General features: G+C 37.1%; 1 long non-coding RNA gene across 1 annotated transcript in view; it reads left to right on the top strand.

Annotated features, from left to right (window-relative positions):
• LOC137220735 (uncharacterized) overlaps positions 1-24,191 on the top strand; it is a 38,284-nt gene extending 14,093 nt beyond the window's left edge. Inside the window, exons 2-3 of the long non-coding RNA XR_010941767.1 lie at positions 11,381-11,471; positions 23,947-24,191. This is a non-coding gene — a long non-coding RNA (uncharacterized lncRNA). The remainder of the gene's footprint in view (positions 1-11,380; positions 11,472-23,946) is intronic.
• Positions 24,192-24,499: the final 308 nt, after the last annotated feature.

Below are 24,499 nucleotides of genomic sequence, written 5' to 3'. Positions count from 1 at the left end.
TTTCTTTTTACTCATTTTAGTCTTGAATCTTCATTTTAAGAATGTGTATTTTCAGAATCACAAAATGCCATAAAGCAACTTCATACTGAACATAGGACCTGGATTTATTCAAAAGAAAGATTTTTTTTTTTTTTTTTTTTTTTTGTGTATACATGTCCATGCCTCTTTATTGCTTTGTCACTGTTTACCCTTCCCCCTCCCCATAGCCTCAAGTCCATTCTCTAGTAAGTCTGTGTCTTTATTCCTGTTTCACCCCTAGGTTTTTCATGACATTTTTTTTTTCTTAAATTCCATATATATGTGTTAGCATACGGTATTTGTCTCTCTCTTTCTGACTTACTTCACTCTGTATGACAGACTCTAGGTCTATCCACCTCATTACAAATAGCTCAATTTCGTCTCTTTTTATGGCTGAGTAATACTCCATTGTATATATGTGCCACATCTTCTTTATCCATTCATCCGATGATGGACACTTAGGTTGTTTCCACCTCTGGGCTATTGTAAATAGAGCTGCAATGAACATTTTGGTACATGACTCTTTTTGAATTATGGTTTTCTCAGGGTATATGCCCAGTAGTGGGATTGCTGGGTCATATGGTAGTTCTATTTGTAGCTTTTTAAGGAACCTCCATACTGTTCTCCACAGTGGCTGTATCAATTTACATTCCCACCAACAGTGTAAGAGGGTTCCCTTTTCTCCACACCCTCTCCAGCATTTATTGTTTGTAGATTTTTTGATGATGGCCATTCTGACTGGTGTGAGATGATATCTCATTGTAGTTTTGATTTGCATTTCTCTAATGATTAGTGATGTTGAGCATTCTTTCATGTGTTTGTTGGCACTCTGTATATCTTCTTTGGAGAAATGTCTATTTAGGTCTTCTGCCCATTTTTGGATTGGGTTGTTTGTTCTTTTGTTATTAAGCTGCATGAGCTGCTTATAAATTTTGGAGATTAATCCTTTGTCAGTTGCTTCATTTGCAAATATTTTCTCCCATTCTGAGGGTTGTCTTTTGGTCTTCTTTATGGTTTCCTTTGCTGCGCAAAAGCTTTTAAGTTTCATTAGGTCCCATTTGTTTACTTTTGTTTTTATTTCCATTTCTCTAGGAGGTGGGTCAAAAAGGATCTTGCTGTGATTTATGTCATAGAGTGTTCTGCCTATGTTTTCCTCTAAGAGTTTGATAGTTTCTGGCCTTACATTTAGGTCTTTAATCCATTTTGAGCTTATTTTTGTGTATGGTGTTAGGGAGTGATCTAATCTCATACTTTTACATGTAGCTGTCCAGTTTTCCCAGCACCACTTATTGAATAGGCTGTCCTTTCTCCACTGTACATTTCTGCCTCCTTTGTCAAAGATAAGGTGACCATATGTGCGTGGGTTTATCTCTGGGCTTTCTATCCTGTTCCATTGATCTATATTTCTGTTTTTGTGCCAGTACCATACTCTCTTGATTACTGTAGCTTTGTAGTATAGTCTGAAGTCAGGAAGCCTGATTCCTCCAGCTCCATTTTTCGTTCTCAAAATTGCTTTGGCTATTCGGGGTCTTTTGTGTTTCCATACAAATTGTGAGATTTTTTGTTCTAGTTCTGTGAAAAATGCCAGTGGTAGTTTGATAGGGATTGCATTGAATCTGTAGATTGCTTTGGGTAGTAGAGTCATTTTCACAATGTTGATTCTTCCAATCCAAGAACATGGTATATCTCTCCATCTATTTGTATCATCTTTAATTTCTTTCATCAGTGTCTTATAATTTTCTGCATACAGGTCTTTTGTCTCCTTAGGTAGGTTTATTCCTAGGTATTTTATTCTTTTTGTTGCAATGGTAAATGGGAGTGTTTTCTTGATTTCACTTTCAGATTTTTCATCCTTAGTGTATAGGAATGCCAGAGATTTCTGTGCATTAATTTTGTATCCTGCTACTTTACCAAATTCATTGATTAGCTCTAGTAGTTTTCTGGTAGCATCTTTAGGGTTCTGTATGTATAGTATCATGTCATCTGCAAACAGTGACAGCTTTACTTCTTTTCCAATTTGGATTCCTTTTATTTCCTTTTCTTCTCTGATTGCTGTGGCTAAAACTTCCAAAACTATGTTGAATAAGAGTGGTGAGAGTGGGCAACCTTGTCTTGTTCCTGATCTTAGTGGAAATGCTTTCAGTTTTTCACCATTGAGGACGATGTTGGCTGTGGGTTTGTCATATATGGCCTTTATTATGTTGAGGAAAGTTCCCTCTATGCCTACTTTCTGCAGGGTTTTTATCATAAATGGGTGTTGAATTTTGTCAAAAGCTTTCTCTGCATCTATTGAGATGATCATATGGTTTTTCTCCTTCAGTTTGTTAATATGGTGTATCACGTTGATTGATTTGCGTATATTGAAGAATCCTTGCATTCCTGGAATAAACCCCACTTGATCATGGTGTATGATCCGTTTAATGTGCTGTTGGATTCTGTTTGCTAGTATTTTGTTGAGGATCTTTGCATCTATGTTCATCAGTGATATTGGCCTGTAGTTTTCTTTCTTTGTGACATCCTTGTCTGGTTTTGGTATCAGGGTGATGGTGGCCTTGTAGAATGAGTTGGGGAGTGTTCCTCCCTCTGCTATATTCTGGAAGAGTCTGAGAAGGATAGGTGATAGCTCTTCTCTAAATGTTTGATAGAATTCGCCTGTGAAGCCATCTGGTCCTGGGCTTTTGCTTGTTGGAAGATTTTTAATCACAGTTTCAATTTCAGTGCTTGTGATTGGTCTGTTCATATTTTCTATTTCTTCCTGATTCAGTCTTGGCAGGTTGTGCCTTTCTAAGAATTTGTCCATTTCTTCCAGGTTGTCCATTTTATTGACATAGAGTTGCTTGTAGTAATCTCTCATGATCCTTGGTATTTCTGCAGTGTCAGTCGTTACTTCTCCTTTTTCATTTCTAATTCTATTGATTTGAGTCTTCTCCCTTTTTTTCTTGATGAGTCTGGCTAATGGTTTATCAATTTTGTTTATCCTTTCAAAGAACCAGCTTTTAGTTTTATTGATCTTTGCTATCGTTTCCTTCATTTCTTTTTCATTTATTTCTGATCTGATTTTTATGATTTCTTTCCTCCTGCTAACTTTGGGGTTTTTTTGTTCTTCTTTCTCTAATTGCTTTAGGTGCAAGGTTAGGTTGTTTATTCGAGATGTTTCCTGTTTCTTAAGGTAAGATTGTATTGCTATAAACTTCGCTCTTAGAACTGCTTTTGCTGCATCCCATAGATTTTGAGTCGTTGTGTCTCCATTGTCATTTGTTTCTAGGTATTTTTTGATCTCCCCTTTGATTTCTTCAGTGATCACTTCGTTATTAAGTAGTGTATTGTTTAGCCTCCATGTGTTTGTATTTTTTACAGATCTTCTCCTGTGGTTGATATCGAGTCTCATAGCGTTGTGGTCGGAAAAGATACTTGATACAATTTCAATTTTCTTAAATTTACCAAGGCTTGATTTGTGACCCAAGATATGATCTATCCTGGAGAATGTTCCATGAGCACTTGAGAAAAATGTGTATTCTGTTGTTTTTGGATGGAATGTCCTATAAATATCAATTAACTCCATCTCATTTAATGTATCATTTAAAGCTTGTGTTTCCTTATTTATTTTCATTTTGGATGATCTGTCCATTGGTGAAAGTGGGGTGTTAAGGTCCCCTACTATGAATGTGTTACTGTCGATTTCCCCTTTTACGGTTGTCAGTATTTGCCTTATGTATTGAGGTGCACCTATGTTGGGTGCATAAATATTTACAATTGTTATATCTTCCTCTTGGATCGATCCCTTGATCATTATGTAGTGTCCTTCTTTGTCTCTTCTAATAGTCTTTGTTTTAAAGTCTATTTTGTCTGATATGAGAATTGCTACTCCAGCTTTCTTTTGGTTTCCATTTGCATGAAATACCTTTTTCCATCCCCTTACTTTCAGTCTGTATGTGTCTCTAGGTCTGAAGTGGGTCTCTTGTAGACAGCAAATATATGGGTCTTGTTTTTGTATCCATTCAGCCAATCTGTGTCTTTTGGTGGGAGCATTTAGTCCATTTACATTTAAGGTAATTATCGATATGTGTGTTCCCATTCCCATTTTTTTAATTGTTTTGGGTTTGTTATTGTAGGTCTTTTCCTTCTTTTGTGTTTCTTGCCTAGAGAAGTTCCTTTAGCAGTTGTTGTAGAGCTGGTTTGGTGGTGCTGAACTCTCTCAGCTTTTGCTTGTCTCTAAAGGTTTTAATTTCTCCATCAAATCTGAATGAGATCCTTGCTGGGTAGAGTAATCTTGGTTGCAGGTTTTTCTCCTTCAACACTTTCAATATGTCCTGCCACTCCCTTCTGGCTTGCAGAGTTTCTGCTGAAAGATCAGCTGTTAACCTTATGGGGATTCCCTTGTGTGTTATTTGTTGTTTTTCCCTTGCTGCTTTTAATATGTTTTCTTTGTATTTAATTTTTGACAGTTTGATTAATATGTGTCTTGGCGTATTTCTCCTTGGATTTATCCTGTATGGGACTCTCTGTGCTTCCTGGACTTGATTAACTATTTCCTTTCCCATATTAGGGAAGTTTTCAACTATAATCTCTTCAAATATTTTCTCAGTCCCTTTCTTTTTCTCTTCTTCTTCTGGAACCCCTATAATTCGAATGTTGGTACGTTTAATGTTGTCCCAGAGGTCTCTGAGACTGTCCTCAGTTCTTTTCATTCTTTTTTCTTTATTCTGCTCTGCAGTAGTTATTTCCACTATTTTATCTTCCAGGTCACTTATCCGTTCTTCTGCCTCAGTTATTCTGCTATTGATCCCATCTAGAGTACTTTTAATTTCATTTATTGTGTTGTTCATCGTTGCTTGTTTCATCTTTAGTTCTTCTAGGTCCTTGTTAACTGATTCTTGCATTTTGTCCATTCTATTGTCCATTCTATCTCCAAGATTTCGGATCAACCTTACTATCATTATTCTGAATTCTTTTTCAGGTAGACTGCCTATTTCCTCTTCATTTGTTAGGTCTGATGGGTTTTTATCTTGCTCCTTCATCTGCGGTGTGTTTTTCTGTCTTTTCATTTTGCTTATCTTACTGTGTTTGGGGTCTCCTTTTTTGCAGGCTGAAGGTTCGTAGTTCCTGTTGTTTTTTGTGTCTGTCCCCAGTGGCTAAGGTTGGTTCAGTGGGTTGTGTAGGCTTCCTGGTGGAGGGTACTAGTGCCTGTGTTCTGGTGGATGAGGCTAGATCTTGTCTTTCTGGTGGGCAGGTCCACGTCTGGTGGTGTGTTTTGGGGTGTCTGTAGACTTATTATGATTTTGGGCCGCCTCTCTGCTAATGGGTGGGGTTGTGTTCCTGTCTTGCTAGTTGTTTGGCATAGGATGTCCAGCACTGTAGCTTGCTGGTCGTTGAGTGAAGCTGGGTGCTGGCGTTGAGATGGAGATCTCTCGGAAATTTTTGCTGTTTGATATTATGTGCAGCTGGGAGGTCTCTTGTGGATCAGTGTCCTGAAGTTGGCTCTCCCACCTCAGAGGCACAGCACTGACTCCTGGCTGCAGCACCAAGAGCCTTTCATCCACAGGGCTCCTTAATTTGGGATGATTGGTTGTCTATTCAGGTATTCCACAGATGCAGGGTATATCAAGTTGATTGTGGAGCTTTAATCCGCTGCTTCTGAGGCTGCTGGGAGAGATTTCCCTTTCTCTTCTTTGTTCTCACAGCTCCCAGGGGCTCAGCTTTGGATTTAGCCCCGCCTGTGCGTGTAGGTCGCCGGAGGGCGTCTGTTCTTTGCTCAGACAGGACAGGGTTAAAGGAGCCGCTGATTCGGAGGCTCTGGCTCACTCAGGCCCGGGGGTAGGGAGGGGCACGGAGTGTGGGGCGGGCCTGCGGCGGCAGAGGCCGGCGAGACGTTGCAGCCTGAGGCGCGCCTGTGCGTTCTCCCGGGGGAGTTGTCCCTGGATCCCGGGACCCTGGCAGTGGCGGGCTGCACAGGCTCCCCGGAAGGGCGTGTGGCTAGTGACCTGTGTTCGCACACAGGCCTCCCGGTGGCGGCAGCAGCGGCCCTAGCGTCTCATGTCTGTCTCTGGGCTCCGCACTTTTAGCCGCGGCTCGCGCCCGTCCCTGGAGCTCTCTCAAGCAGCGTTCTTAATCCCCTCTCCTCGTGCACCAGGAAACAAAGAGGGACGTAAAAGTCTCTTGCCTCTTCGGCAGTTCCAGACTTCTCCCCGGACTCTCTCCCGGCCAGCCGCGGTGCACTAACGCCCTGCAGGCTGTGTTCACGCCGCCAACCTCAGTCCTCTCCCGGCGCTCCGACAAAAGCCGGAGCCTCAGCTCCCAGTCCCGCCCGCCCCGGCGGGCGAGCAGACAAGCCTCTCGGCTGGCGAGTTCCGGTCGGCCCGATCCTCTGCGCTGGAATCTGCCCGCTTTGCCCTCCGCACCCCTGTTGCTGTGCTCTCCTCCGCGGCTCCCAAGCTCCCCCACTCCGCCTCCCGCAGCCTCCACCCGCGAAGGGGCTTCCTAGTGTGTGGACACTTTTCCTCCTTCACAGCTCTCTCCCGCTGGTGCAGGACCCGTCCCTATCCTTTTGTCTCTGTTTAGTTTTTTCTTTTGCCCTACCCAGGTACGTGGGGGGTTTCTTGCCTTTTGGGAGGTCTGAGGTCTTCTGCCAGCGTTCAGTAGATGCTCTGTAGGAGTTGTTCCACGCGTAGATGTATTTCTGGTGTATCTGTGGGGAGGAACGTGATCTCCGCGTCTTACTCTTCCGCCATCTTCCCGGAAGTCCTCAAGATTTTTGAAGCAATTCACAAAACTATTCTTTAAAAAAATAATGGTCCCTTCATAGTTACTGTATAAAAGAGAATTTCTCCAACAGTTTATGTTCTTAAGACTCTTTCAGTTATAAGAAAATTTGTCTGTAAATCTGCAATTTGTATTACTTTTGCTTATTATATCATATATGGTAATTTCAAAAAGAACTGGAGATACTTCATATTATTGAAGAAGAAAATTAACATGCTAAAAAAGATCAATACATAGGAAGTTGGCAACAGTGCCATCACATATCCCTGTAATTAGTTACAACAATTAGACATTTAACTTTAATTCAGTTTCCTGGTGATTAGTACTAAATAGATACAGTTAAACATTTTCAGTCTCTGGAACCCTATCTTGTGTATTTATCACATGAATCTTATAAAATGGGTAATGAGTAGCAAAATAAGCCTGTGTCTTCATAGATTTTTATTTTTGATGAAACAAATATTTACCATCAACTTTTCTTAAAACAGTAAATTCAATTTAGTGAAGGTTTTGAGTTACAAATGAGACAGCGTTTCTACAGGGAGCTAAGATAATATACTCCAGTTATATTACTTTCTGATAGCCTATCTTAATGTGGAAATAAAGCACAAGGAATTCAGATAAATTTATAGTTAACATGTCCCTTAGTTTTTTTTCCTTAAATATCAAATGTCTGAGGTGCAATTTTGGTTAGTGCTGAATCAAAATCATTTTATGGATGAATTCTTTGACAAGTGTTTGAGGTGACAATGTTCTATAGTTTTGATTTTTGCTCATTGAAAGAATTCTATGGAGATTATTTGTTTAAAAAGGTCCTGTTATTTTTAGCTTTTCTTTCTCTAGCCACAGATTTAGAAAGAAGGAATCATGTACAGTGAAAAGGACTGACTGTGGTGTTAGAATGGATTACGTCTCTGGCTCTGCCATTGACCAGCTAAAAGATGCTCAGTTTTCCCATCTATTAAATTAGTATAAATGTATACTTCCAAGTTTTCTGTAAGGATTATATGAGATGATGGAAATGATAAGAAAGGAGAAGTAGCATCATTTATGGAAACTGTTTTACTATTATCATGCCTACTTTATGATGTTATAACCATATCATCATTGTACAGATTTGCATTCATTTTTATTTTGTTGGCAAAGAAATGTTATCACCATGACAAGAACTACTATTTGCCTACTCAGTATTCATTTTCTCCTTACTTATTTAAATAAAACTTTGTGTTTGGAACGCCAATGGCTCAGGCTTAAACAGCTTCTCTTGCAGTTAAGGATAGTCTTATGATTCCTAGTTCTCGCTAATTATATGGATGTGGAAGATGCTAGTTTAGACTTCTAGAAAACTTTTTAGATATGTTTCTGTTATATGTGGATGAACACAATTTCTAATTGATACAAAACTTCATTTAACAGACTGTAGTTTTTTTTTTACAAGTGTCAAAAACATAATCTTTGGAATGCATTTGGGATGGGGTAGGAAGGCAGGCTCTACCAACTGCAGAGTAGAAGTGTACTGACTCCTGATATGCAACAGTAAACTATTTGGTCCAGTTGTTCTGCTTGGGATGAAAACCATGTGATGACTGAGATTATAAAGATAGAGAAAATGGAAGAAAAGATTCAGAATATTGGATACTGCTTGCTGTTTCTGAGTCTTGCAAGAAAGAATAGAGCTAGAAATGGAGGGCAATAATTCTGTCCTAAGAGTTGCTCTCTATTTGTGACCTGCAATAAAAATTGACTAAGAGTTCCACAATTTTTAGTCTCCAGGGTTAAAAAGACTACAAATTATAATGGTTATTGTGGTGGCTTTGAAGCTGCAGCCTTAACAGGAAGTAATAATTGAGTGATATGCCTTTCCCAGGGCCTTTCCTTTAAGTGTTATCCACTAAACAAGAGTAGGAGCCCACAACAAAAGGCCTATTATTCCAAATTCTTTGAAGGCAGCAGTGGGCAAAGCCAAACTGCTTTAACACCCTTAAACTAAGGGCCAGGGGATGAACAGCATACAGAGGCCAGTAAAAAAAAAAAAAAAAAAATGGAGTCTTCAGCCTTAAAGATGATACATAAAAAAGATCTTTGACTGTGGTTATATAAAGTTTAGCAGAAACATACAGTTCTTTCCTGTAGATTTATAAATCCTCATTCTGGTAGACTCAGGTTTTGCCCAATAAAACAGTTGTGGGCAGAAGGTACATATGTCATTATAAGGCATAGCCAGTATATATGGTTCATAATCTTCCCTTTCCTTCCACTTCAGGAAGTACAATGCTCTAGATAGAGCCTGAGTCTTGGAATGAAGTCAATATGGAGCAGAGCTGTGGCTAACAGGAGACTCATGGTTGAAATATGTAAACCTCTGTCATTGTCAAATCCAAAATTTTGAGACCCTTTATTAGCACAGCATATCCTAAACTGATTATACATAAAGCCTTATTCTCTTTGGAAGCCAAGAGAATATTCAGAAGAAGATAGTAATTGACTTACTGTCTCACTTTATTATACATGTGTCTTCAGTGTGGAAACAAATTTGTACCATCCAAAAAGAAAGATAGCATAAAGGGAGATAGGAAAGTCTGGGAGTGGGGAAAAATTGATAACAGTCTCAAAAAGGTGGAATTATTCCCATAGATTTTGAAGAATGGGATAGATACTGAGAAAATGAACTAGACTCCACTAAGGAGTTGGCAGCCCTCTGAGGTTCATTTTATATGTCTACATGGCCAAGCTATCATTCCAAACACCAGTCTAGATGCCGCTAGGAAGTTATTTTTCAGGTGTGATTAATTTTTAAATCAGTAAACTTTGAGTAAAATATATTACCCTCCATAATATGGGTGGGTTTCCTCCAATCAGCTGAAAGTCTTAAGAGAGAAGATATCCCTCTAAAAGGATGGAATTTTGCTTCCAGACTGCCTTTGGACTCAAGACTGCAGCATCAACTCTTGTTGGAACTTCTAGGCTGCCATCCTGCCAGCTCTGTTTCTTTGGAGAACCCTGACAATTCCAACATTTTAAAAGAGCTCTTGGCCTCTAGTCTCTAGGTCTTAAAGTGTCAAGACATTTATTTTATATATCCTAATGTAATTTAAATCTAATTAGAGGAGTATGATTTAGGATGGAACATATAAATAGGAGGGTGAATATAACCCTTAATGTACTATATGATATGCAGAAATAGTTATTTCTACAAACTAGGTCAAATTCAGATTTTACAAACTAGTAGTCTTTGGTTACTACTGCTGTCACTGAAAATACACAATAAATGGAAAAAGATCATTTCTAATGGATAAGAGTGGAGCATGTTACTATAATTTTTAAAAAATATTTTTTAATTAATTAATTTTTTATAAGACATGCATTTTTTTTGTTTTTTTATTTTTAAATTTATTTATTTATTTATTTATTTTTGGCTGTGTTGCGTCTTCGTTTCTATGCGAGGGCTTTCTCTAGTTGCGGCGAGCGGAGGCCACTCTTCATCGTGATGTGTGGGCTTCTCACTATCGCGGCCTCTCTTGTTGCAGAGCACAGGCTCCAGATGCGCAGGCTCAGTAGTTGTGGCTCCTGGGCCCAGTTGCTCCACGGCATGTGGGATCTTCCCAGACCAGGGCTTGAACCCGTGTCCCCTGCATTGGCAGGCAGATTCTCGACCACTGCACCACCAGGAAAGCCTGACTTTATTTTTTAGAGCAGTTTTAGGTTCACAGCAAAATTGAGCAGAAAGTACAGAGGTTTCTTATATACATATATACACCTGCCTCCCCACATGCATAGCTTCCCCCATTACCAACATATCTCACCAGACTGCTACATTTGTTACAACTGATGAACCTACATAGACACATCATTATGACTGAGTCCTGAGTTTACATTAGGGTTCACTCTTAGTGTTGTACATTCTATGGGTTTGAACAAATGTATACTGACATGTATCTACCATTATAGTATCATACATAGTAGTTTCACTGCCCTAAAAATTATCTGCACTCTGCCTGTTTACCCATCCCACACTCCCTTAACCCCTGCAACCACTGATCTTTCTCTGTCTCCATAGTTTTGTATTTTCCAGGTTGAGAAAGCTGACATACCATCATGAAGTCTGAACATGGGTGAAGGAGAGAGGGAATGTTAGATGGAAGAATCACAGATGGCCTTGCAGCATATGGAAAGTTTGGCAAGACAAATATAGAGCCATTAAACTAAAGTCAGCCAACAAAGGACTCATGTTTCCAAGCAGTTGTCTGTCTTAATGCCATTGGTTCCAGTGTGACCTCAGTGCAAAAACAGAAGTGAATTTAAAAGTGCAGCAGCTAGAATTCTTGGTAAATTATGAGACCTATAGTAGGAGTTTGGGAGTAAAAATTAAGGTAGATATAAATCATGAAATATTCTACTTAGTGGACTAAAATCGGATAAAGAACTTTATTTTATTCTTTACTCTCAATCATTTTATTTATTTTACTTTTTTTTCTATTCTATTTCTTTTTATTAATCCATGGACTAAGTCAATAATAGCTTGTCCCTAAAAGCTACACTTCTACCCTCTTTCATTTTTTTTCTTTTCAATTCTTTTCCTTTTCTTATTGTCTTCTTTCTTAAGGACAAGTTTTCCTAAGAATGGGATGTCAGAAGGAGGTCTTAGATAGTGGTCACTTGGTCCTGGACAGAAGGCCCTTGAGCTCTTTGCAGAGGTAAGCTTTCGGTAGACCCTGTGGAAACAGACACTAACAATGACATATTCAACCGAATTCACCCCTGCACAAGTCAATTGTTTCCTGACCATTTCACCACACCCATGCATTCCCCTCTACCCCATCTTCACATAACAGTAAATCTTAGGCAGTAAATGTTAATCCCAACAAAAGTATAAAACTCAACTCATTTTTGTAGTCTATTTATAATTAAGTTAAAAAGCCTTACATTTAATATCTTGAACAATAAAAGAGAAAATTCTATGGTTTAATAGACAAGCCCTTTACTACTGATAAAGATATTAACAGTAGAAACCCTCATATGTATTATGTGCAAGCTGGTCTAATAAAAGGCTTAACTTGAATTCTGTTGAACCCACTGTTTTTTTTTTTTAATTTTTATTGGAGTATAGTTGATTTACAATGTTGTGTTAGTTTCTGCTGTACAGCTAAGTGAATCAGTTATACATATACATATATCCACTCTGTTTTTTTAGATTCTGTTCCCATATAGGTCATTACAGAGTATTGAGTAGAGTTCCCTGTGCTATACAGTAGGTCCTTATTAGTTATCTATTTTATATAAGATGTAGAAAACAATCTTATGGTTACCAGGGGGGAAAGAGGGTGAGGGATAAATTGGGAGATTGGAATTGAGATATACACACTACTATATATAAAATAGAACCCACTGTTTTGAACTTAGCTAATGCTATGGACTGAATGTTTGTGAGCCCTGCAAAATTGATCTGCTGAAAACTTAACCCCTGATATGATATTTGGAGGTGGGTCCTTTGGGAGGTAATTAGGGTTAGATGAGGTCATAAGGGTAGGGCCCTCATGATGTGATTAACATTCTTATAAAAAAAAGTAAGAGATGTGGCATCTCTGTGTGCATGCACCAAGGAAAAACCATGTGAGGACATAACCAGCAAGAGGGCCCTCACCAACAACTCGACCATGCTGGCACCCTGATCTTGGACTTTCAGCCTCTGGAACCATGAGAAATAAATGTTTGTTCCTTAAGCCATCCAGTCTATGACAATTTGTTACAGCAATCCAAACTGACTGAGATGATTGGTTAAATTCAAATCTATCACGTACTTAATGCAACGTTAAAAATAAACAATGAACACAGAATTTAACTTGATTTTTAGTCTTTTCTTCCCTGCCTGGCCATCCTTCCTCAGTAAAGTGAATTACAATTCTTTGCGGCAAATAACAAGTATTTTATATATTCTAGATATAACTGGATCTTCATAGGCAGCTTCTGGTCTCACTCAGCACACACTTTGAAGCAAAGGATTTCATCACATTCTGAAAAGAGATCACTGAACTTTTCAACAGCTTTTGTGTGTACTTAGAGAAAAAAATTATGTTGCACACCATATCACATAACTTCACCTTCCATCTAAGCATCTTAATATTTTCCTAAATTCCATTTTTTTCTGGATGCCTCATCTCCCTTGTCTTCCATTACCCAGTCTCTTAAATCTTCTCAGCTATCTCAAATAATTCATCCCTATACATACCACTGAGCTAAACAAAATCTCTTCAGTGAGGTGAACTTACTCTTCTCATGAAGCAATTCAGAATCCGCTGAGTAAAACTAACAAAAACTCACATAAGTAGGATTGTCAGATTTAGCAAATAAAAGCACAAGATGCTCAGTTAAATTTAAAGTTCAGATAAATTACAAATAGTTGCAATATTTGGGACATACTGATACTTAACTGAGCCTCCCATATTTAATCTGGTAACCCTACCTGGAAAGCTGATCCCTACACTCTAACACAATACTGCTAATAAAATTTAAGTGTTTTGGATTGAAATCTTAACTCTTCCACGTGAAAACTATATGATAAATTGAGTTTCAGTATCCTTATCTACAAAATGGGGATTAGGATAAAATTTACTCAAAAGATTGATATGAGTAATAAATAAGATGATGCAAGTAAAACATTATGCATGGTACTTGATATAACATAAAATCTTAACATACTTTAGCTATTATTCTAGAAGGTAAGGGTAACATTAGACAGGCTGCTCATTTAATCCAGGATATTGGAAGGGGCCAAATGAACCATTATTTATTTTTACATTTGTCAAAGTATTCTCCTTTAACCTAAGTTTGGTTATTTTCATTATCTGCTCAAATGATTTCAGGAGTTACTAAGGGTACCATAACATTTCTTCAGATTCCATTAAGCATACTGATAATTTTTTTCACTGTGTGGTCACTTGGGACCAAAGTAGAGTCAAAACTATACACAGGGGGCAGTTTTGGCTGGACAGGTCCCAATAGTAATAATATATTCAATATTTATATAATGATGATTATGAACAGCTGGCATGAAAGAAATGATGAATTAAACAATGCAGTATGGGATTATGTTTATTTAATGACTTTTAGATATTAAACCAATGGGCTAAGTTAAAATCAAAATACGCAGGGTTTCAACATTTGAAAGAAATGTCTTCTGAGCATTTGCTCGATATTTTTCTCATAGAAACAGTTGTATAGAACGATTATATTAGTTATTATTATAGCTAAAATTTATAGAGCACTTTTTATGTGCCAATTTATTTACATAGACTGTTTTAATTAGACTTAACAATAGACCTATGAGGAAGGATATTATAATTATCTCCCCATTTACAAGACGAGGAAACTAAGGTTCTGTAAGGTTAGGAAGCTCAAAGAAGGAAATCCAAATGGAAGACAATGTAGCCTAGCTGTGAACCCATGCATTTCTAGTTTTTACCTATTTCACCAAGTTTCTTCTATATTTATCTTCAGTAAGATTCTTAGATTTACCCACAAAATCTTGTTTAACCTACAATAGACAAAGAGAAACTTTGGCTAACTTAACTTCATTCATTTTATTTTTTCAAAATACTAATTTTGAAAGGCCAGGACTGTATCTTAAGCTCTAAGGGCTTTAGGCACTGGCTCATGTGGGAGAAGCAGATGGAATAGTTCCTAGCTCATTCTTTAATTTGCATACAGGAAGAACTAGTGCTGTCATTGAATCACTTTCCAAGAGTTCAGGATTAGCTAACAAAGTCATGTTGCCTCTTCGTACCTGGCACTGGAGTGAGATTTGCCAACATAGTTAAAATCGCTTGTAAATATCCTTTTTCAGAGTACCTCTAATGTTCAGAGAGGTGAGGATTTCTCTTTGCTTGTTTGTGTGTGTGTGTTTTGCTTGTCTGTGTTTAGTAGCGATAACTGGCATAGTATACCACTGAATGACAAATATACAAAAGTAAATTATAAAATTATAAAATTTGTATAATATAAAATTTATATAAAATACAAATTATAAATGCAAAAGAAGATATTTCTTTTTCCTACTATAATTCCCAGGCATTCTGAAGATGGATAGTCATTACTTAATCTTTGATTTATGAGCCGTGACAAAGAACCAATATATTTTATATTTAAGAAGAAAAGGGAGAAAAAAAGATTCTCAGTCACTGAATTTCCATTTACCTCACAAATTTGGGTTGCTATAGTTGAGTAAACATATACCTAGTGTATTTTGGAAGGAAATGGCATGTAAGATTTTTTAAATTGCAGTTTTCTCTGTGTTCAGATGTAGTTGCCCTAAACCATATTTCCCTGCAGCATGGTACACATGTGCTTTCCTTTTCTACGTGACAGGGCAAATGCAGTAAAAAATTTTTGGTGTTTTTTTTTTTAATTTTATTAAAATTTTTTAAACATCTTTATTGGAGTATAATTGCTTTACAATGGTGTGTTAGTTTCTGCTTTATAATAAAGTGAATCAGCTATACATATATCCCCATATCCCCTCCTTCTTGCATTTCCCTCCCACCCTCCCTATCCCATCCTTCTAGGTGGTCACAAAACACCCAGCGCATCTCCCTGTGCTATGCGGCTCCTTCCCACTAGCTATCTATTTACATTTGGTAGTATATATAAGTCCATGTCACTCTCTCACTTCATCCCAGCTTACCCTTCCCCCTACCCGGGTCCTCAAGTCCATTCTCTACGTCTGCATCTTTATTCCTGTCCTGCCCCTAGGTTCTTCAGAACTATTTTTTTTTTTTTTTTTTTAGATTCCATATATATGTGTTAGCATACGGTATTTGTTTTTCTCTTTCTGACTTAGGTCTCTCTGTATGACAGTCTCTATGTCCATCCACCTCACTACAAATAACTCAATTTTGTTTTGTTTTATGGCTGAGTAATAGTCCATCGTATATATGTGCCACATCTTCTTTATCCTTTCATCTGTTGATGGATACTTGGGTTGCTTCCATGTCCTGGCTATTGTAAATGGAGCTGCAGTGAACATTGTGGTACATGACTCTTTTTGAATTATGGTTTTCTCAGGGTATATGCCCAGTAATGGCATTGCTGGGTTGTATGGTAGTTCTACTTTTAATTTTTTTAGGAACCTCCATACTGTTCTCCATAGTGGCTGTATCAATTTACATTCCCCCCAACAGTGCAAGAGGGTTCCCTTTTCTCCACACCCTCTCCAGCATTTATTGTATGTAGATTTTTTTGATGATGGCCTTTCTGACTGGTATGAGGTGATATCTCATTGTAGTTTTGATTTGCATTTCTCTAATGATTAGTGATGTTGAGCAGCCTTTCATGTGTTTGTTGGCAATCTGTATATCTTCTTTGCAGAAATGTCTATTTAGGTCTTCTGCCCATTTTTGGATTGGGTTGTTTTATTTCTTTGATATTGAGTTGCATGAGCTGCTTGTATATCTTGGAGATTAATCCTTTGTAAGTTGCTTCATTTGCAAATATTTTCTCCCATTCTGAGGGCTGTCTTTTTGCAAGAATGTACAATGGAGAAAAGACAGTCTCTTCAACAACTGGTGCTGGGAAAACTGGACAGCTACATATAAAAGAATGAAATTAGAACACTCCCGAACACCATACACAAAAATAAACTCAAAATGGATTAAAGACCTAAATGTAAGGCCAGAAACTATCAAACTCTTAGAGGAAAACATAGGCAGAACACTCTATGACATAAATCACAGCAAGATCCTTTTTGACCCACCTCCTAGAGAAATGGAAATAAAAACAAAAGTAAACAAATGGGACCTAATGAAACAAAAGCTTTTGCAAAGCAAAGGAAGCCATAAAAAAGATGAAAAGACAACCCTCAGAATGGGAGAAAATATTTGCAAATTTTTGGTGTTTTGAATGGAATTTATTAATAGTATTTCTATATACCTTTAGTTATGGTATGATCTGAATACATTTTCTGTGAAGAGATATTATTTTATCCTTTATCAAGTAGATGAAGACCAAGACACATAATTATTAAGATGCTTGTAGGGCTTCCCTGGTGGCGCAATGGTTGAGGGTCTGCCTGCTGATGCAGGGGACACGGGTTGGTGCCCCGGTCCGGGAAGATCCCATATGCCGTGGAGCGGCTGGGCCCGTGAGCCATGGCCGCTGAGCCTGCGTGTCCGGAGCCTGTGCTCCACAACGGGAGAGGCCGCAGCAGTGAGAGGCCCGCATACCACAAAAAAAAAAAAAAAAAAAAAAAAAGATGCTTGTAAACAGTAATTTGAATTTATGAAATTAAATAATAACATTAAATTAAACCATATATTTGTATATAATAGTTATAAATTTACATGAGGAAGTATATTTATAATATTTTCTCATGGCAAAAATCTTCCTTTATAATCTACAAAACAAAATGTAAATTCCTTTTTCTCTCTTTTTTTAAACTATCTAGTGAATAGCAATCTTTCATATGTCTTTATCATGGAACTATTTTTATATTATCGAAAAATAATTCTATGTCAAGAAAACAAAATTATTAGTTGACATATAAACTAGAATTTAAGACTATTTAAATCACCCCTTTCCCTTTGTCAATTAAATATTACATACTAAAGTTATTTAGGAATTCTTTGTGAATATAATTTAAAGTATGGGTTATATTTCTGAATCTTCAAATGCCTCTTCTAATATTTAAAATATATTCATTAATTAAACTTAATAGTAAGTACACAATATTTTACTGATATAATTAGGTATGTTGGTGTTATGGGTTGAATTTTTGTACCCCCACACCCACCAAAATTATGTGGAAGTCCTAACCCCATGTTTCCCAGAATGCCACCTTATTTGGAAATTGAGTTGTTGTAGATGTAATTAGTTAAGATGAGATCATACTGCAGTAGGGTGGGCCCCAACTCCAATATGACTGGTGAACTTATAAGAAGGCTATCTGAAGACAGAGACAAAGGGAGAATACTGGCTACAAGGAAGACAAAGGTTGAAGTTAAGCAGCTGAATGACAGGGAACAGTGAACATTTCCGGCAAACCACCTGAAGCTAGGAAGAGACAAGGAAGAATTCCTCTGAAAGATTTGGAGAGAGGTTAGATCTGCCAGTATCTTGATTTTGGACTTCTAGAGACAATACATTTCTGTTGTGTTAAATCATCCTGTTTTTGGTACTTTGTTATGGCTAGATTCAAACATCAATTCTTGAATCTAGATAAAAGCAATTATTTTCTTAGCCCTTAGAAATAATATTTTATAATATGTAGTGAATAATTAATTACGAAGTAGCTATCTCATTGCCTACAATTTCCCTGAATAAAAAGGAATAGGGTATAATGGACAGAGTGCTCATGCAAGAATCAAGAAACTGAGTCTATGGAATTTACTCTGTTCATTACTTGTGGAAAGACCTTTCTTCTCTCTGGGCTGCTGTTTCTCCATTCTCCAAATAAGGACAATATTTCTCTGTATACTTTAAATAAGTCAATTTGAATATTAAACAAGGCCGTATTTGCCAATTATTCGAAAATTAAAAGCACATGCCAGCTTAAGGAAACACCTTTATATATGCTTCCACTCTGCATAAGCATGTTAGTGTTCAGATATTGTGCTATTTAATTATTCTTGCTTCAGGGTTAAATTCATTAAACATGAGTCAAAACAGATTTAGTACCATTTATGATCTTTTGTACTCCATTAATTGTGAATCCTGCTGATTATTTATATTTCTTTAACTTTCTACTGCTAAGACATTTCTTTCTCAAAAATGTAAAAAAAAATCTCGGATCTTGCTATATGAAACTCAGAATTTTCTCCTTAACTCTGAACCTCAAAATGTGTATATTTCATAGATTTCTCAGTAAAACATGTCCAAATTAAAATTTATAAATTTTTCTTTCAAATATTCTCTACCCCTCTAAGTTCAGAAGATGCCTCAACTATCTACCAGATTCTTAGAAACCTGGCTTTCAATTCTGAACTCTTTTCACTTGTTACTCAAATCTATTCGCTTCCCCAGTGTCTAGCCCTATGAATCCCCGCAATATTGCTCCAATCCATCTGCTTATCTTATCTCTCCTGTCATAATTTTAATTTTGAGCTCATCATATCTTGACAATTTTCTCTTACAACGTCTGATAACATTTCTAATCCATCCTCCACATTGACACCAGAGCTCTTTTAAATTGCCAGTTTGGCTATATTGACACTTCTTGTTCTTTCAGCTTTATTTCTGGTTTCAGGCACAGTAATGAGCAGTTGCATGTAGGCTCCTCCTGCCTGCTCTGTGGCACTAGTAGTGCCTCTACATTTGTGCTTTCTAAAAGTCACTTATTTTCCGGTATAGAAAAAAAAATTTAATGATCCTTTTCGGGATGTCTGCTAGGCACCTCTATGTGTACAACCAAAAAATTAAGAAGATATTAACGCAAACTGGGGCATCCTCAGTCAATGAGGGAGCAAGTAGATAAACAGCTGCTGATAAAGATAGATAAATTCACATTTAAACATACACACACACACACACACGTGCATACACAATAATTCCTCAGGTAAGCCAACAAGAGTAGACTATTCAGTTTTCAAATAATATGTCATCTTGCATAAGGCTCTGTGGTGCTGGAGCAATGTTCCTCGCAGTGATATTCTCCGTTGTTTGTCTATCTATACTCATCATTCAGTGAATGCTCTGTTTTGGAGGATGAACCAAACTCTCCATTTTTCTCTACCTTCTAATACCTGAAGTATGACTATAAATAAGGGTGATTTTTAAATATTATATATTTATATATTTTATATATATTGTTTTTATATTTTAAAATATTTATACTTTCCATCAATCATTATTTTCCTATTCTCACTGGATGTTCTCTTATCTCAAAAATCTGTACTCCTCAATTGGTTTCAGTAAATTTTGTTTAGAAACAAAAGTCTAGAAGGCCCATCACAAATCTTTCATAAGGCAAGCAGAGCAGTACCTACAAGAAAAGAAATAGCAGAAATGTAGGGAGGAATCATAAATGAATATCTCAAAAATTACCTTGCCATAAAAATATTCTCTTAGAAAGGGAATATTTCAATTCCCTTTTCTCTATTGAGTTATTTGCTATTTGAAAAATTCAACTTAGAAATGCAGAGTACGGTATAGAAGGCAGATATCGTTAGGAAGATGAGTGAATATAATCTTTTCTCTCTCCACTTCAGATCATTTGAAAACAAAAAGAGATGCATCAGTTTAGAAGTATAAGCCAAATATGACCTCTGAAATTCACTTCTTTGCATAGGAGAATTGTCTACAAAGTCAAATACTAGTTAAGTTTAGAATCATAAGATTAAACTTAGAATACCTTAAAGTGAGTTTTAGCATTTGCTTTTGGCATTTAACTTATTTCCTTAATTCAGATCCAACAACACATTCAGCACATTGAACTAATTGGTTTTCCCCCAATACACCTATATAATTCTTCTGTATAGTTTCTCATTAACTTTTAAAATAGAAATCTGATTTGTAGGTTAAATGAATTCAATTCTGATTTTATTATTATCGTATGTCTGTTTTATGGTACACACTATATAAAAATAGCACATCCTTCCATATGTCTGGAAGTGTTTTTCTCTCTAATCAAAGATGTTTATAAGAGTGGCAGTGGAGTATATACAGTCCTTCAAAACGATTGTACCATTCTTCACTGAAATAAAAAGTATCTCTGTGCCAATCTTCTTTGGTCTAAAAGACATAATTTTTTAATGCTCTTTTCTTTTAAACCCATTATGCTTTAAAGATTACAGTTGACCCTTGAACAACACAGGGCAAGTGTGGGTTTAGGGGTGCCAACCCAGTAAAATATCCGTCTATAACTTTATAGTCAGCCCTCAGAATCTGAGGTTCTGCATGCTCAGATTCAACCAACCATGTATTACATCATACTGTAGTACTTGTTTACTGAAAACAAAAACAATTCCATGTATAACCACCCGGTTAAAACCCACAGGTCAACTGTCTTCAAAATTCATGAGGTGAAAGGCGTAAGGGTTGCTGCCTTCTCTAGGTTTAATATTTCACACCCACTCAGTTTTCCTCAAAAGACCACTCACTGCCCATATTGTAAAGATATGTTTTACTGTCTCATGTAAATAATTGAAAAATCTATACACCTTATTTAAATTTGGGATATATGAAAATTACACTAAAAGCTTGCCCCCACCACTCTCTTATTTAACATTTATTGAATATCCTGTTATTTTCAAAATACTGAGGTGTATTATTTTGGAGAAACAATGATAAATCAGACACTGGACCATTGAAGTGGTGCAGATAAAATAATATAGATGTTTATAGGGCTAACATGTGTGAACCAGAGAAATCTAGTTTTGAAGTTGATCACTTGGAGGTGAGAAACAGAAGAACCTTTTACATGTAGGGGAACCTACAGAGCCAAGGCCAAGAAGATAGAAAGAACCATACATGAAACAGTATGTTTTGGACAAGTGGAGGCTTTGTAGAGAGAGGTAGTGAAATATGACATTTAAAAAGAATATTAGGCTCAGACCATGGAATTACCCGAGGCCAGTTTTAACAAAATAGTGACATAATCAGAATTAATAGGACTAACCTTAAGATGAATTAAGATAAGGAGATTCGGTGAGGTGAATAAACTAGTCATTTGTCCAACATTCATTTAATACAAACTATCTACAAAGTACTTCCAAGCACCACAGAATTAAGATAATAGAAAAAAATATAGGGCTTCCCTGGTGGTGCAGTGGTTGAGAGTCCGCCTGCCGATGCAGAGAACATGGGTTCCTGCCCCGTTCCGGGGAGATCCCACATACCGCGGAGCGGCTGGGCCTATGAGCCATGGCCGCTGAGCCTATGCGTCCGGAGCCTGTGCTCCGCAACGGGAGAGGTCACAGCAGTGAGAGGCCTGCGTACCGCAAAAAACAAAACAAAACAAACAAACAAAAAAATATATATATCCTTGCTTCAAAACTTGCAAACCGTTGGGGAGACAAGTTAACCATTAAAAATGAAACCATATGGGAATAAATAAAATTTAGAAGTACTAAACGTTTGCTTTGGCTCTAGTGATTAATAAAATCAAAGTGTAGTTTTATGATAAAGAGCATGAATCCTGGAGTCAGGCAACCTGGTTGTGAAATGGCCCTACTGTCTCCTAGCTGTGTGACTTTAGGCCATTTACTCTCTCTGTGACTAAGTATTTCATCTATTAAATGGGGAGAAGAGTAGCTAAAACCTATTTCATTAGTTAGATATGAGAATTAATGAAATAAATATATAAAATATTTAGTAAATCGTCTGGCATATTTTAAACACTCAAGACATGGTGGCAAAGAAGAAATCAGAGTTGACTTTCATGGTAACACCTGAGACTGGGAATGCTGAGGAAGAATACTTAACTCATAATTATTTCAGCGTAGGATACAGCTCTAGGAAGACTTTAAGAAGACATAGGATCTGTAACTTACATGAGTCAATCTAATACATATAGACAAAGAAGAGAATGAGAATCCGGGTTAGGTTATATCAGAGTCTTACTTAATTCTGCAAGCTACAAGACACTATTGCATTTGTTAAAAATGTGGAATGCCAAGATTTCACTTATATTTGGAAAGAGATCCTCTGTGATGGATAATTTAAATAAATGATAGAGGAGCCATTAATAAAGTCAATAGGGTTGAAACTGAAAGATTCAGGTAGGGACAGTGGAAGTATGAAATAGGACAGTTTTCATGGGGTAGAAAATGTAGCTTAGACAGTGAGGATCTTCTAGAGCTAGAATCTTCAGTACATGATAATTGATTAATTGTGAAAACTGATACAAAGAAGGAGGAGTAAGGAATAACTCCAAAGTTTTCAGCCAGTTGGTATGGATGAATTGAAAAACAAAAGATGTAGGATATACATGTGGCACAGAATATTGAGGAAGAAAGATGAGCCTTTTAGGGTTGAACATACAAACAATAAAGCTCTGCCAGAGCATAAAGGTGTATTGCCTGATGGAAGAGGAGGAATATATATATATATATATATATATATATATACATTTTGTTAGTAATCTAAAGAAAGCCAATAGCCTAAGCCAAGATATTTGCTGATATTTCTAAGGTAAATTCCGTAGATAAGGGACCACCCTCAAATTAATGGTTTGAATATTTCTGTTAAAATATGTGTTAAACTTTTTTCTTTTCCTTTTGTTTTTTTTTTTGTTTGTTTGTTTGGTTGTTTTTTTTCTTTTTGCAGTACGCGGGCCTCTCACTGTTGTGGCCTCTCCCGTTGTGGAGCACAGGCTCCGGACGCGCAGGCTCAGCGGCCATGGCTCACGGGCCCAGCCGCTCCGCGGCATGTGGGATCTTCCCGAACCGGGGCACGAACCCGTGTCCCCTGCATTGGCAGGCGGACTCTCAACCACTGCACCACCAGGGAAGCCCCCTTCCTTTTGTTTTATAAAGAGTATTTTGGTTCATTGGAACTAATTTGACCTTCATTTTTTAAGAGTTTAGAAATAATACATAGTAGCAATACTCTGATGGAAATACTATAAAAATATAACATATAATTATCTAAAATTCCAACCTACATAAACTGTTTAATATTTTGGTTTATATTCTTCCAGACTTTTTCCTTTGCAAAGAAACATAGTTTTAGAAAATACATTTTCACATCCTTGGTATTTTCAATAATCTTCAGATCATCCTGGGATGGGTTCTTTGTCTCAAGTCTCTACCAAAATAAACTTTCCCACTCCTTATTTACCTTGAATTTGCTTGTTTTAAAGATGAAATTATAAAACATAATCCATATAAGATATGATAACGAAGCTTGTTTCTCCAGTGGTTCTAGAGGCCATCTTGTAATCTTCTTTTTAACATCTTTATTGGAGTATAATTGCTTTACAATGGTGTGTTAGTTTCTGCTTTACAACAAAGTGAATCAGTTATATATATATATATGTTCCCATATCTCTTCCCTCTTGCGTCTCCCTCCCTCCCACCCTCCCTATCCCACCCCTCCAGGCGGTCACAAAGCACCGAGCTGATCTCCCTGTGCTATGCAGCTGCTTCCCACTAGCTATCTACCTTATGTTTGGTAGTGTATATATGCCCATGCCTCTCTCGCGCTTTGTCACAGCTTACCCTTCTCCCTCCCCGTATCCTCAAGGTGATAGAAGGGGCCCTTGGACAAAGACAGCTTGTGAAAAAAGAAAGAAAAAAAGAACCAGGAAACTCATAGAGGAAAAGAACAACCTTGAAGCTACCCCGTCTAAAGTCTCGCTACTTTTAGGTTCCCCATTAAGTTGATATAATAAGTTTCTTTATTGTTTAATATTATTTTGAATTGGAGTTTCTGTTACTTGCAGCCAGATCTGTCCTATGTACAAATAGAAGTCAGTGCATTTAACATATCATTAGATATTTGGTACATATGTCTATTCATGACTCTTTATTAGCTTAATCTAGTTTGTATAAAATATGCTCTATAATTCCTATGTTTGTACAACCAAAATTTCTCAACCTCAGTGAAATTGATATTTATGTGAATTATAAATATCAATAATTGTCTGTGTTTCCACACACACACACACACACACACACACACTTACCCCTGGACCTGACAACAGTGAAAAATGTCTGCATATTGTCAAATGTCCCTTGGGTGGAGGGGGGTGCAAAATCACCCTAGTGGAAAACCACTGGTATAACCATATATTAGT

The sequence above is a fragment of the Pseudorca crassidens genome, chromosome 3 (genome assembly GCF_039906515.1).
Source record: "Pseudorca crassidens isolate mPseCra1 chromosome 3, mPseCra1.hap1, whole genome shotgun sequence".
NCBI lineage: Eukaryota > Metazoa > Chordata > Mammalia > Artiodactyla > Delphinidae > Pseudorca > Pseudorca crassidens.
This window is presented reverse-complemented; position numbering and strand designations above follow the sequence as displayed.